Source organism: Anoplopoma fimbria, chromosome 7 (assembly GCF_027596085.1).
Source record: "Anoplopoma fimbria isolate UVic2021 breed Golden Eagle Sablefish chromosome 7, Afim_UVic_2022, whole genome shotgun sequence".
NCBI lineage: Eukaryota > Metazoa > Chordata > Actinopteri > Perciformes > Anoplopomatidae > Anoplopoma > Anoplopoma fimbria.
In genome coordinates this window covers 1,640,350-1,654,922 of record NC_072455.1, presented here as the reverse complement: position 1 = coordinate 1,654,922, position 14,573 = coordinate 1,640,350, and the positions used below count along the sequence as shown (strand labels likewise).

The 14,573-nt window shown below is 39.4% G+C and overlaps 1 pseudogene; it reads right to left on the bottom strand.

The window, feature by feature from the left end:
- Positions 1 to 1,448: 1,448 nt before the first annotated feature.
- Positions 1,449 to 14,573, bottom strand: part of LOC129093414 (type II inositol 3,4-bisphosphate 4-phosphatase-like) — a 16,406-nt pseudogene continuing 3,281 nt past the window's right edge.

Genomic DNA, 14,573 nt, shown 5'->3' with positions numbered 1-14,573 from the left:
ATACTTTACATGATGAAACAATAAATCTTCTGATAAAAAATGAATCTGTACAGAGAATAAAAATAAACGTGTTTTCATCCGAAGCTGCCGTCTGGAGGTCGGTACAGTTTGGGGAAAGTGAGCAGCTGAACGCCGCTGAAGGCGAACTTCCTGCTGCCAATGTTCTTCTGCACGTTCTCCATCCTGCAGCCGTCCCTGACACACACACACACACACACACACACACGCACACACACACACACACACACACACACACACACACACACAAAATGAGCAGTGGTACACAAACAGCTTCCTCCACAGAGTTTCCTGCTGCTTCATTTGTCGTAAACACCAGAATATAAAAAACTTAGAAACAAACAAACATAATGCACACAGATAAACGTGCACAATAAAATACATTTATAACAATAAACATGAATAAATAAACATTTCCCAGTTAAAGCCTCAATGAAAGAACAGATTCCTCCTTCAGCGGCACAAACAAAGTGATTAAAGAGAATTTTTCCTATTTGCCAATTTTCTCGTCCTTTTGTTTGCCTGAAGAAAGAAGAACAACTTAATCTGAATAAATTAAGATTTTAACTTTGATTCTTCTTTCTAGGAAATAAATCATGTCAGACCCTGCTGCAGTAAAATTAGAGTTTTTTTTAAAGGGACTCTGGTGCTCTGAAACACTTCCACCTTAGTCCACAGGGGGCGCCAGAATCAACACAAAATGAAAAAGTTCTTTGTAGTGATTTTAAAGAAATACAACATTTCATAGCCATCATATTCATTCGTCCTGCTAAAGTAAAAATAAATATTAACAACAAAATGTTCTTAAAGTATGAGCAGTTAAAAGTACTTTTCTGAAGGGACTCTGGCGCTCAGAAACACGACCGCTTTAACGCTCGATACGATTTTGTCGACTAATCGATTATTTAATTTAATTGACAGATTTTTTTAAAGTGAGTTTCTCCTTGAAGAATCACACAAAAAAACACTTTAAATCTCACGTTTACCAGATATAAACTCTGTAAAGTTTCTTGGAAATAAATTACGAGAAAAGCATGAAAATCTGACTAATCAATTGAGAATGTGCAGCCTTAATATTTATTGCTCCAAACATGGCGGAACTGAAAACTTTATGCGGTGATTTTAGGGCCGTAGATTATACGAAGGATCTCATTAACAAGACTCAAGGATTATTTTTTGCTTCACAAGAAAACACAAACAATAGTTCTTCCAGCTACGAGAGTTTAGTGAATCTGACTTCTTTTTGCTTTTTATGAACAAACCTCAAGAAAAAATACGTAGAAGAAGATTCAGGATATGAGTATAAAAATGTTCTTGCAAAAGGCCTTTTTTAGGAAATAGTCTTGTTCAGTTATATAAAAAACAGACATCCATGTGGTCCGCTCGGTGCCCAGTGCTCCCAGTCTGTGCTGGTCTACTGGTCTACTGGTCTACTGGTATTTGGCCAGCAGTATAACCAGGCTGAGGATGAGCCAGAGCACCAGGAGGTGGGAGGAGACCAGCAGGAAGGCCACCGGGTACAGGTGACGTCTGGGGGCTTCGGGCTCAAAACACGGCGGGAGCCAGGAGCCCTGGAGGCCGGGGGGTCGATCCCCGGGGTCTAACCCGCAGACGGTGACCCCTGAGGGGGCGTAACAGCTGAGCATCTGCCCCCAAGACAGACGAGACCTGGAGGGGGAGTGTGTGTGTGGTGAAGGGAGACGAAGAGAAGGAAATAAAAGAAAAATGGACGATAAAGATCCAGTAAGAAAGAAAGAGAAATGTAAACGACACATAAAATAAAGAAGGAAAAAGGAAACCAAAGGAAGGAAGGAAAGGAGACGACAGAGGAAAGGAAAGGAGAGGACGAGTGTGAGTGTGATGAAGGGAGACGAAGAGAAGAAAACAAAGAAAAAATGGACAATAAAGATGCAGTGAGAAATGAAAAAACAACGAAAGAGGGAAAAAGGAAACCGAAGTAAGGAAAGGAAAGGAGGAGGAGTGTGTGTGTGTGTGTGTGTTTCGGTACTAACGAACCTCCTCATGCAGTCCAGGGCGCTGCTGAAGTGCTGCTGGCTGAGCGAGTGTCTCTCTCTCAGTAACAAACTCTGCTCCAGAGTCACCGACATCGCCGTGCGGTCCTTCGCGCTCTTGCAGCTCGTCAGACGCACGCCGTTGACCTCGCGACACACCACACACACACACACACACACACACACACACACACACACACACACACACACACACACACACACACACACACACACACCTTTAACTTTATACACGTTGATCCAGCAGTTTAAAGTCCAATAGTCTCTCATCTTTTAGCTCTGTTTTTGGTCTCCACCTCCAATTTCTGAGGGAAATCTCTGTTTCTTTAGCGGCTAAAAGCTCCACTTTGTTCACCAGTTAGTCTTTAACTGAGTCTGAGTCTCGACCACTTTGTAAACAAAAATCTCCTTGTGCTGCTGCATCACCTGAATGTCTCCTTTGGGGATAAATTAGGTCTTTGGTCCTGGTCCTGATCTTGGTCTTGGTTTTAGTCTTAATCTTGTTTAGGCTTGGTTTTAGTCCCAGTCTGGGTCTTGGTCTTACTCTTGCCTTCGTCTTGATCCCAATCTTGTCTTAGTCTCTGTCTCAGTTTCAGTCTCGTTCTTAGTCTTGGTCTGGTCTTAGTCTATGTCTTAGTTTCGTCTTGGTATTTGTCTCAGTGTTTTCTTAGTCTCAGTATTGGTCCTAGTCTTTGTCTAGTCTTGGTCTGGGTCTCAGTCTTGTCTTAGTGTTGGTCTTGGTCTTGTCTTGGTCATCTTGGTCTTGGTCTGAGTCTCGTCTGAGTCTTGGTCATATTGGTCCTGGTCCTGGTCTCAGTGTTATTAAAAGGTCTAACTCTCCAGACGTCTCACCGAGGCAGCGATCCACAGAACCTCCACGTTCTTCCTCTTCTTGGTTTCCACGCTTCGGTCCAGAGAGGCCAGCAGGTCCCACAGAGACCGGAGTCCATCTGAGAGACGGAGACCCGGGTTCAGATTGTGGTTTCTGTCTCCAGACGATCACGTCAATAATAAACATGTCAACAAAGAGAAGTTCAGAGAGCCTGTCTGTACCGGTCTGAGGCCGCCTGTCTGTCAAACCTGCAACAGACAGACAGCAGTACGACCGGAGACGCTCAACGCTCTGCTGGTTCACCTTCTCCTGCAGCGAGCTGTCGCCAAACCTGCAACAGACAAGTAAACAAACAGAATAAAAACAAGTAAACAGAGTAAACAAAGAAAAACAGGTAAACAAGTAAACAGAGAGAAAAACAGGTAAACAAACATGAAAACAAGTAAACAAAGAGAAAAACAAGTAAACAAAGAGAAAAACAAGTAAACAAACATTTAATTTAACAAAAATTAAAAAATACAAGTTTCCTGAAAACAAACATTTAATTTAAACAAAAATGTAAAAGAATATTTTAAATATTAATACATACTTGTGTATTTAATGTGTATTTACCTCTCAGCCAGACTCTGCTGCTGGTTGATGCCGATGTTAAAGAGAACAGGATGAACTCGTATCAAACCTCCGTCTCTCACTTCCTGCGGCAGCGACCCGACGGTCTCCGGGGGCAACGGGACCTCGACGACCAAACTGCCCCTGAATGAGGAGAACACACACACACACACACTGAGCTGAGGGTGCATGTGTGTGTGTGTGTGTGTGTGTTGTGTGTGTGTTTTCCCACCATGCACCAGTGAGCGTCGGCAGCAGGTCTTCCGGTCGTTCACCTTTAGCCTCGGTGACGGAGAACGAGACTCTGCTCAGGTCTTCAACGCCGACCTCCATGTCCTCCAGCATCCCCACCTCGTCACCTGACACACACACACACACCATGTAAGAAGACATATCGTGAGTGTGTGTGTGTGTGTGTGTGTGTGTGTGTGTGTGTGTGTACCGTAGGTGCTGAGCAGGCCTTCAAACTGAACCAGGAGGCCGACGGAGTGAAGCTGCAGCAGGAAGTCAGGATCCTCCAGACCTCCGTAGAGCTTCAACATGAAACCAAACGCCACCGCAGAGAGCTGAGGACATAAAACAAGACAAGATGAGATAAGATATATATTAAAGATAAGATATATATTAAAGATAAGATATATATTAAAGATAAGATATATATTAAAGATAAGATATATATTAAAGATAAGAGAAACCTTTATTGATCTGCAGAGTTGTTGCAGCAGCAGAAAGTATAGAAACTCCCTTTTTAGTACTTTTCTCTATTTTAGTTTTAGTTTTTTTTACTGTAGATAGAACCTGACTTTATAGTTGTTTTTTGTCTATTTGTAGTAATTTGTTTCCCTTGTAGTAGTTTTGTATTTCTTTGTAGTCATTTTGTGTCTATTTGTATTTGCTTTGTGTGTTTTTATATTCATTTTTTGTGTCTTTTTTAGTTGTTATCTGTCTCTTTATAGTTGTGTTGTGTGTCTTCGTAGTCATTGTGTCTTTTTATAGTTGCTCTGTATTTCTTTGTAGTTGTTTTGTATTTCTTTTATCTCATTTTGAGCTGCCATTGGGGCAAAATAAACAATAAAACGGCAGTGTTTGTTCTAGTTATAGTGACGATTCTCTCTGACCAATCAGAGATCACTTCAAACCTTGACCGAGGTGTTACAATAACAGTACCAGGTACTTTCCACAACTTTCTAATGGAAAACCATAAAATAAAGTTTTTTATCTAAGAAAAATAAGAATAGATCAAAATAGAAACTATAAAAGAGCAATCATTGTTTCATCCACACATCCTCTCTCTATCTCTCTCTCTCTCACCGCCTGGCTGAAGACGGCGTGGCGTCTCTGGGCGAGGTGGGCGGGTCCTTCGGCGACGGTCGTGGCCAGCGCCCCCTGCAGGACCACGAAGGTCATGGCGGCCCGGGCCTTCCCCACCGCCTCACGCACGCAGTCCCTGAGAGTGACCACCAGGGGGAGCAGCTGCTCCTGCCAGGTGGAAGGAGGAGGAGGAGGAGGAGGAGGAAGAGGAGGCTGGAGGAGAAAGACAAGATCATTGTTTTTCATTTCTTAGCATGTTTTTAATCAATAAAGCAAAGCTGCTGTTGTGTTGCTGCAAGTTTTTTAGACTCTATAAAGGCTTCATCTTTAAAATATATAGAGATCAGTGCATTAAAAACATCCCACCGGTGTTCTGGGAGTTTGAGTCCTCTGTGGCTTCCTGCTGCCCTGATGATGTCATCTCCAGTGGGCGTTCCTCTCGGCCTCGCAGCCGGTCGACCATGGCGACGATGCAGTTGAGGCTCATGGCGACGTTGGCCCACGCCCTGTCCTACACACACACACACACACACACACACACACACACACACACACACACACACACACACACACACACACACACACACACACACACACACACACACACACACACACACACACACACACACACAGGTATAAAAACAAGCACTACACTTTGAAGAAACGAGTGAAGGTCTCTCACACACACACTTGCCCATTCCTCCTCGTCGTACTCCGTGTCCCGTTGCCCCGGCGACGTCCGCCCCTCCTGATTGGTCGGCGTGCAGTCGCAATGCAACCCGTTGCTGTGGACGTGGCCGCCGCCGCAGCGGGTCGAAGGTCGGCTGTGGATCTGCAGCAGGGCGCTCTTCACCAGCTCGTCTTTGAGAGCGTGAACGAACTGTTCCGTCTGAGAGAGAAGGAGGCAAAACAAAAGGACATGTTTCTCTCTGTGGCCTTGATTCTCAATTCAATATAAAAGTCCTGTATCGCTATGGAAACAGAACAATCATGAATAGAAGTAGAGAGAACTCAAACATGTCTTTAGTGCAGAAAAACACACAGAAACAACATTTCTGTGTCTTCAAGTGTTTACAGTGTAGGAAAAAATGGAGGCTATATATATTAAGTTATTTACATTTTTACAGCCTCTCCTCTCTGCTCTGTGTTCAGCAGCAGTTCAGTCAAAGTTTCACAGAATTGTTTGTCACATGACTGTTGGTCTCAGATTAATCAGTCATGACTTCATAGTTTCACTGAGGAGCTCAGAATTTAATGTTTTTTACAGAATCTGATTAAAGCAAACGGTTTATTTGGGGCGAAATTCTGAATGAGACGTGTAGAATAAAATGTTTTTGATGAAATATCACAATTTTAAGCTTCGCCTTGGCTGCTTTTTCTGACAGAAGTGTTTGTCACACATGATGTGTTCAAGGTCTGTAAGATGAAAGATGAAAATAATGTTGATTTTTACAGCTTCTGTCTGTGATAAACGGTGTAGTTTTGGTGACTGTTTGAAGAAAACATGCTTATTAATCTCACCGAGGGTTCAGAGGGTTATTACAGAAGTGTTTTCCAGTCTTTATTAATATTTTTTTGTTCATTTTTTGATTGCACCAAGAATGTAAATGCAAAAAGCATGCTCTGTAAAAGTAATCTTTTCTGTTTTAATTTAATTTTGTATTTATTTTGTATTTCTTAAATGTGCAGCACTTTGAGCTAGATAGTCTGTGTAAAATGTGCTATATAAATAAAGATTATTTCTAATATTATTATTAAACGTGTTTTCTTCCCTCACCTGCTGAGTCAGGGCGTGGAGGACCTGCTGCAGCCGGACGGCGTTCTGCTCCAGAGAGACGGACAGCAGCTCCTCAGCGAGCCCGAAGACCAGAGGCTGCAGCTGGGCAACGCTGGACAGAAGCTCCCTCGCTCTGGAGCTCTCATCCCGGGAGTAAGAGACGGAGCTGGAGGGAGAAAAGAGTTCTGACCTGTTGCATTTTGGGTAAGTGTATGTTTAGTGTTCGTACAGTGTAATACACCCGTATTTGTAAATGTTTCTTTATTCTTATAATAAAAATATTACCTCAGTTCTCATAAAGAGGATTATGTCTGTCTATTCGTTCTGTTATTTCAAAACATGATCATGCTTTTCCTTTTCTTCATCTCTTCTCTTATAAACTGAAAAATCCAAACAATTCAACATAATTCAACGTATTTGTGTGGAACTCTAGAAACTCTAATCCAGACTGAGCAGAGATTACAGAGATTAGAGGAAAGATAAATCAGGGAAGGAGAATACAAAACACACACACACACACACACACACACACACACACACACACACACACACACACACACACACACACACACACACACACACACACACACACACACACACACACACACACACACACACACACACCTGTCTCTGTGGTTTGAGTGTTTACTGAGCAGCTTCTTCAGTCCTCCATGTTTGAAGGCCTGGTGATGATCAGCTGGAGCCCCGAAGGTGATGACCTCGTACCACACACCTGGACAGACAACCAAAATAAAATAAAATAAAATAAAATAAAATTAAATAAAATTAAAAAATGTTTTGCTCTGAATGAACCTGTGTTGTCTGGATTATTAATAATAATAATAATATTAATAAAAATAATAAAAGGCTCTGAATGAACCTGGGTTTACTGGACTATAAATAATAATAATAATAATAATAATAATAATAAGATGAACCTGTGCTGTCTGGATTAAAGATAATAATAGTTATAATAATAATAATAATAATATTTATAATAATAATAATAATAATACCTGTGCTGTCTGGGTTTTATAATAATAATAATAATAATAATAAGATGAACCTGTGCTGTCTGGATTAAAGATAATAGATAATAGATAATAATATAATAATAATAATAATAATAATAATAATAATAATAATAATATTTATAATAATAATAAGATGAACCTGTGCTGTCTGGATCGGTGACCTCCATCCTCTGTGAGTGAAGGTTGGTCGGAACAAACTGAAGGTGTTTGTCTGATTTACTGCTGCTCGACTTAAAACAAGTCGAGGCTGTTTGAAAGACGAAGGAAACACCAAAATCATTTTCCAATAACACAACAAGATTAATTAAAAAAATTGGTTAATAAAATACTTATTAGTCTTTTTTTTATTTAAAGAAGTAGTTTGACATTTTGGGGTTTCTGGAGTCAAATATTTGTAAAATGTATTTTTTTATTGTATTGCTTTTATGTTTTTTGTTATATTATTATAATATATATTGTTATATTTTCATTGTACAGCACTTTGGTCAACTACATTTGGATGAGATTTAGATCAAAAATAATCAAGTAAAGTCCAAATACCTGGAATTTGAGTACTTGAGTAAGTTACTTTCCATCATTGAAACAGAACCAGGCTAGCTTTTCCCTCTGCTTTCATTCTTTATGCTAAGCTAAGCTAAGTGGCTGCTGGCTCCAGCTTCATATTTAACGTACAAACACGAGAATGTTGTCGAATATCTCCACCAAAATGTCAAACTATTCCTTTAAGGAATGATAAGAATAAAATAATATTTTCGATGGCCCTTTAATGGATTTGACACCTGAGAGTTTGTCGAGCTCAGCCAGCGTTTCCTGATAACAGCCAATCAGGTGGTCGCAGTGGCTGATGACATCATGGCGGAGCCCGTCCCAGTGGGGTGAAAGGTCACCGAGCTCCTTCACCTCCTGGACCCTGAAGAAGGGAAATAAACACGGGGCTTGTTTTGAAATAAATCAGTCAGAAATGAGTATTCATCACGTACAAAACGTTTTGTGTTGCTTCATAATATTTGAAGAATCAAGTAGGTTAAGTAACTAAGATTATTAAGGAACGAATTTCTCTCTGAATGATTAAAGCTGACAACAGAATATAAAGTAAAAAGTGCATAATAATTCAATAAATTCAAAATCCTATTGTCAAATTCACATTAAACGTTGTGTTTTTGAGCCTACATCTGAGCCAACAAGCTCTTAAATTACGCATTAAATACAAAACAAACAATTTATAGCAGTATTTAATTCATAAATACAACATTTGACCTTCTTCTTTGGATTTTCTATGGATGCAGTTTGAGTTTCTGTAAGTTTTTCGTGCTTTTTCTTTTTCTTCTCTGTATATTCCGAACAAAAACACACCCCTTTGAATAGAAAAGCTTCACACAAATGTAATATTGAGAGAATAAACCAACACACACCTGTTCGTGTTGCTCTGTATGAGCGCGCTCAGTAGCTGTTTGGGTAAAGAGAAGGAGAGCGGCGTCTCCGACATCTGTTCCCGGACCAGCAGCCATCTTTGATCCTCCGTCTGAAACCTGTACACCTTACACACCTGAGCACACAACACTGCACACACACATACAATGAGGACAGAAACATGTACACATCACAGAAAAGCTCCTTAATTAATAACTCTGTCTGTGTCTCACCTGCTCTCATCATCGGACTGTTTTCTCTGTCGTGGAGCGAGCTGTGAAGGCTGTCGCACAGAGCGGGACACTGGAGGGAAAAGAAATATGATGCAAACATAAACACAAATAAACTGTGACAGCGTTATGTAACACAAGAAGAAGCAGAAACCTTGTGTTCAGGAGGAGTTTCTCCCTCCATCTGCAGACGGGACACCTTCACCTCCCCGACCTGGTTCACGCCGTCCATCGTCCTGATTTAAAGAACGAAGACGTTAAACCTTCAGCAGGACAATTGTTTATCTTCAGTTATTACTGTTATGACGACATGCTTTTCATATTTCATCAGGGCGAACGTACTTTGACACAAAGCATGAAGGAGAAGCATAACTAAAATGATAGGATTATATTTAATAAGAAATAAAACCTAAATACTAAAGATATTAATAAAAAGAAAAGTCTTAGCAATGAAGAAACAGATTACTAGCAACACAATAACTAACAGGACAAAACTTACAATAAACAAAATAACTAACAGGACAAAACTTACAATAAACTAAATAACAAGCACAACAAAGCTAATTGTAAGAAAATATAAATCATAATAAAGCTGACTAGTAAGAAACTAACTAGTCAGGCAAAGCTATCTAAATATAAAATAACTAGCAAAGCAAAGCTAATTGGTAGGAAAATAACTATGAAGACACAACTTACTAGAAAGAAAATAAGTAGCGAGACAAAACTAGAAAGAAGATAATAAGCAAGACTAAGTTCAGTAGAAACAAGTTAAGCAGCAGGACGAAGCTAACTAGAAACAAGCTTAACAGAAACAAGACAGCTAACAAGACAATATAACTAAATATCAAGCTGAGTAGAGAGACAAATCAAACTCACGACAGACGTGTTGCTCAGCTGACATTTAACATCAAAGATAACGAACAAGCCAAACCAGACGAAGAGAACTAGCCTCACTAACTGTGCAGCACAAAGCTCTGTAACTCAGCCAACCTGTGCCAGGTAAGAGCATTAGTATCAGACACACCTGAGCACACACACACACACACACACACACACACACACACACACACACACACACACACACACACACACACACACACACACACACACACACACACACACACACACACACACTACCTGCTCATACCTGGCGTCTCACATTCTTTGAAGATGTTGTGGCTTCAAAACAGGAAGTGTGTTCCTGCTCTATACGGAGGTGGAGCCACACACTCACACACACACACACACTCACACACACTCACACGCTACCCGTCTCACTTCCTCATCTGGCTACAGGTATCCAAGGCAACGGCCAATCAGGTGACTTCTCCTACACCTCAGTGGAGTCAGTGAAGTGAATTGAATTCATCTTACTGAAGGATATAAGCCTTAAAGTGAGATTAAAGGAGGGTTTTTAAGTGTGTTTGGAGCTGTTTTTACCATTAATATAAGATAAAATGTTCATAAAGTTGTGTTTAAGTGAGATTATTATGATAATAAAGTGTGTTTACCTGAGACTCAGGGAGATGTGAGGCTCTTTGGACCTGAGCAGATCTCTGATGGAGAAGGAGGTGAAACCCAGAAAGCTCCTCTGAAAGAGAAGAAAGATGAATGAAACTGTTTTAAAGATGAATGTTACATATGTTGTTTTGTTTGGAATGAAAGCCCTCATTGTGTCACATTTTACATAATAAACACTAATTGTATACAGAATCTTACTGTTTATACACAAACAAATTGAAAATATATATATGATCATTATTTCATCATTTGAGCTGCCAGATGTCAATAAAACTCTGCCCGTTAAACTTCACAGGTAGAAAGCTAAATGTATTTTTAAACGTTTAATACTTATGTTTATGTGTAATACTTTTATTGCATTATAATGAGAGGTTATTTCTAGTATTTTTTTTATCAATGGGGTTGACAAAAATAATAGACAAAACTGTCAGAATATTGCGATAAAATTCAGTTGAATCAACACCTCTCTAAAAACAGTTAAAGAAATCAGAACAACCAATAAAAAAACATTTCTCTAAATTATATTAAGTAACATTAAAGGCTGTCACTTCACACACACACACACACACACACACACACACACACACACACACACACACACACACACACACACACACACACACACACACACACACTCTCTCTCTTTCACCATCGAGGTCACGGCCGTGGACCAAAACTCCGCCTCAGCAGTGGCATTAAAAATCACTCGTTGCTATGGCGATAATCAGAGGATTACCTTGACGGGTGAAAAGCACTCAAATAACCAACACACACACACACACACACACACACACACACACACACACACACACACACACACACACACACACACACACACACACACTCTTGTATAATACATCAAGATTTTTGATATTTTGTGTTTCTAATGTTTATTTTCTCTTCTTTTGATTTCAAATCATTTAATTAGTTTTCTAATATAATTTTATTTATTTCCAGAATGACCAAATGATTAATTGTGGAAAGAATTGGCAGATTAATGGATAATAAAAATAAGACATAATAATAAACCAACAGTCCAAAACACAAATAGAAAAAAACTGAAAATTCTCATAATTGAGGATCTGAAAGAACGTTTGGTAATTTTGTAATTTTTGGGGGAAATAACCGATTATTAAAATACTTATTGATGAATTTTCTGTTAATCTACTGACTGTTGAAGCTCCATGTATCTACAACAATATTTACTTTATTTATTTACTTATATAAAGACGTTTTATTTCTTATTCATCGAGTCAAACAATCTGTTTAGATGCTTAGAAACAGAACCAGAGAGAAACACAGAACGAAGGAAACAAACAGGATATTGAGGCGTTAACTCCATGAACACCCTGTTACCACATTTCCTCGTTTGCTGCTGAAGGTTTAAGCAACAACAACACACACACACACACACACACACACACACACACACACACACACACACACACACACACACACACACACAGAGCTAATCTGTCTCATTGAGATCTTCAGCCAAACAAAAGGATTTTAAGATTACATTCTAATCCCCATCAAACCGAGACTCACACACATAAATACAAACAACAGTTCTGTCAAGACTCAACACAACATTTACAGTGTGTGTGTGTGTGTGTGTGTGTGTGTGTGTGTGTGTGTGTGTGTGTGTGTGTGTGTGTGTGTGTGTGTGTGCACCTCCCTACCTGTCCAGCAGAGGAGCTGTTCTCTCCTGGTGGACAGAAACATTTGGTGCACGCCATCATCCCGCTCTGCCTCCCCACAACAATTAAAAAAAAAAACTACTTCCTGTTTACTTCCTGCTTCTTTTTTTTTTTTTTACTTTAATCAAAAGCTAATAAACTATAAAAAATAAAATAACTTAAATCAGCTCACGTTTCCTGTTTAGTCCGCAAGGTTTCAAAGCTAATCCTACCAAAATAATGTTTTTTTTTGTTTATGCAGCAGCTTTTCAACAATTTTTTTTAATATTTAGTCCTTTACGTAATATATAATAAACAATTACAGAATAAAGTTTAAAGATAGCAAGCTAGTATCAAAAATATCTAACGTACTAAAATGTCAAATAGGTTTAATTTGCATAAAAAAATATTTAAACGGCAGCAGAAAAGTAAACAATGATGAAACTTCAACTGATTGAATTATTCTTTATTATTCCATCAGATTTTTTTATTTTTTATTTGTCTCTAAAACTACTTGACCATAAAACTAAATAAAACTTGCAAAATGTTGGTTTAAATTTGGAATTTTCTGATTAAAAAAATATTAAATAAAAGATATTAATTTATAAAATCAGTTTTTTCTGTCAGTTCTGCAGTTTGATACAAAGCTGATGTTTCAGAGTAGAGTAACTTGTTCACAACTTGAAGTAATCAGAGTAGCTGCAGAGTAACAAAGCACCTGAATGCAACACTTAACGTAGAGTTTCCCACCTGCACCTGAATGCACCACGGAAATTGAAGTTATTTCTCTACAGAATGTTGCACAAGAGAGTCAGATAAATATCTGTATCTGTCAGCAGCAGATTGAAGATGATTTCTCTTCCTGCTGCATGATGAATCTACAGACTTTAGAGATGCAGAGTTAAAAAGAGATGAAGAAGAGGAAGAAGAGGAAGAAACCAGAAAAAAATGAGGCATCCAGACAAAATAATCCATCAAATGTAAATCCTGCTTCAGCCGTTCATCCTCAACTGAAAACACTAAAACACACCGGCTGATATCTCTCTGCTCCATCACCTCCTCCTCCTCCTCCTCCTCCTCCTCCTCTTTCATCATGGCCGACAGGATTAAAAAGAAACCAACGGCATCATGGGAAATGTGCAGATTATAGAAGCACCTGGCGGGCCGGTCGGGGTCGGAGTTTGGCAGAAAGCGGAAATATCTAAAATCTGAAATCTTTCCTTCTTTCCGGCTGCCCTCGATGTTCACCAGTGTGTGTGTGTGTGTGTGTGTGTGTGTGTGTGTGTGAGAGAGAGAGACTGCCAGATTAACAGACTGGTGTGTGTGTGTGTGTGTGTGTGTGTGTGTGTGTGTGTGTTGAAAATATAACACATCCTTTGTGTTAATCCTCTTATATGCTCTTAGAAATAAAAGGTGCTAACTAGAACCACATAGGGTTCTACGTCGTGTTCCCATAGGAGAACACTTTCAATATCAGGTAGAACACTTTTATAAAAAGGTTGAGCCCAAATATAAAGTGTTCTACATAGAACCATCTCTGAAAGTTTCCACCCAGAGCCCCCTATGAGAGGTTCTACAGAAAACCCTTTCATAGTCTAACGGTTCCACCCAGAACCCTCTCTGGAGCATCTTTTCAGAACCTTTCCACCATCTAAAGGCCTTTAAACACCAGCAGTGTGACGAATAAACACAAAAATGTAAAATAGTCGCCTGTGAACATTATGTGTCCAGGGCTTTTATTGTGAAAGGTAAGAAAGGAAAGAGTGGATCTGGTCTGCGCTGACTTTGTCAAGGTTGAAAGGAATAAATAAAGTTTGCTGTTTGTTTTGTTGTTTTAAAAATTAAAGGCCCAACACATCCTGTTCTGCAACGTGATTGGTCGAAGCTTTTATGGTGAAAAGTCAGAAAAATTGACCTCATTCGTAAAAAAAAGTGTAATATTTGCGTTCTGTATGAAAGTACTTTTCACAAAAACAACAAATCAAATCAAATAATTTGCATTATTAAAAAAGACAAACACCCAATGGGTTCTACTGGGAACCCTTTTATGATCTAGAACCCACACAGGGTTCCTCAAGAGGGCCGCCGGAACCGATAAGCAGTATTGATAAGAGTACTACTA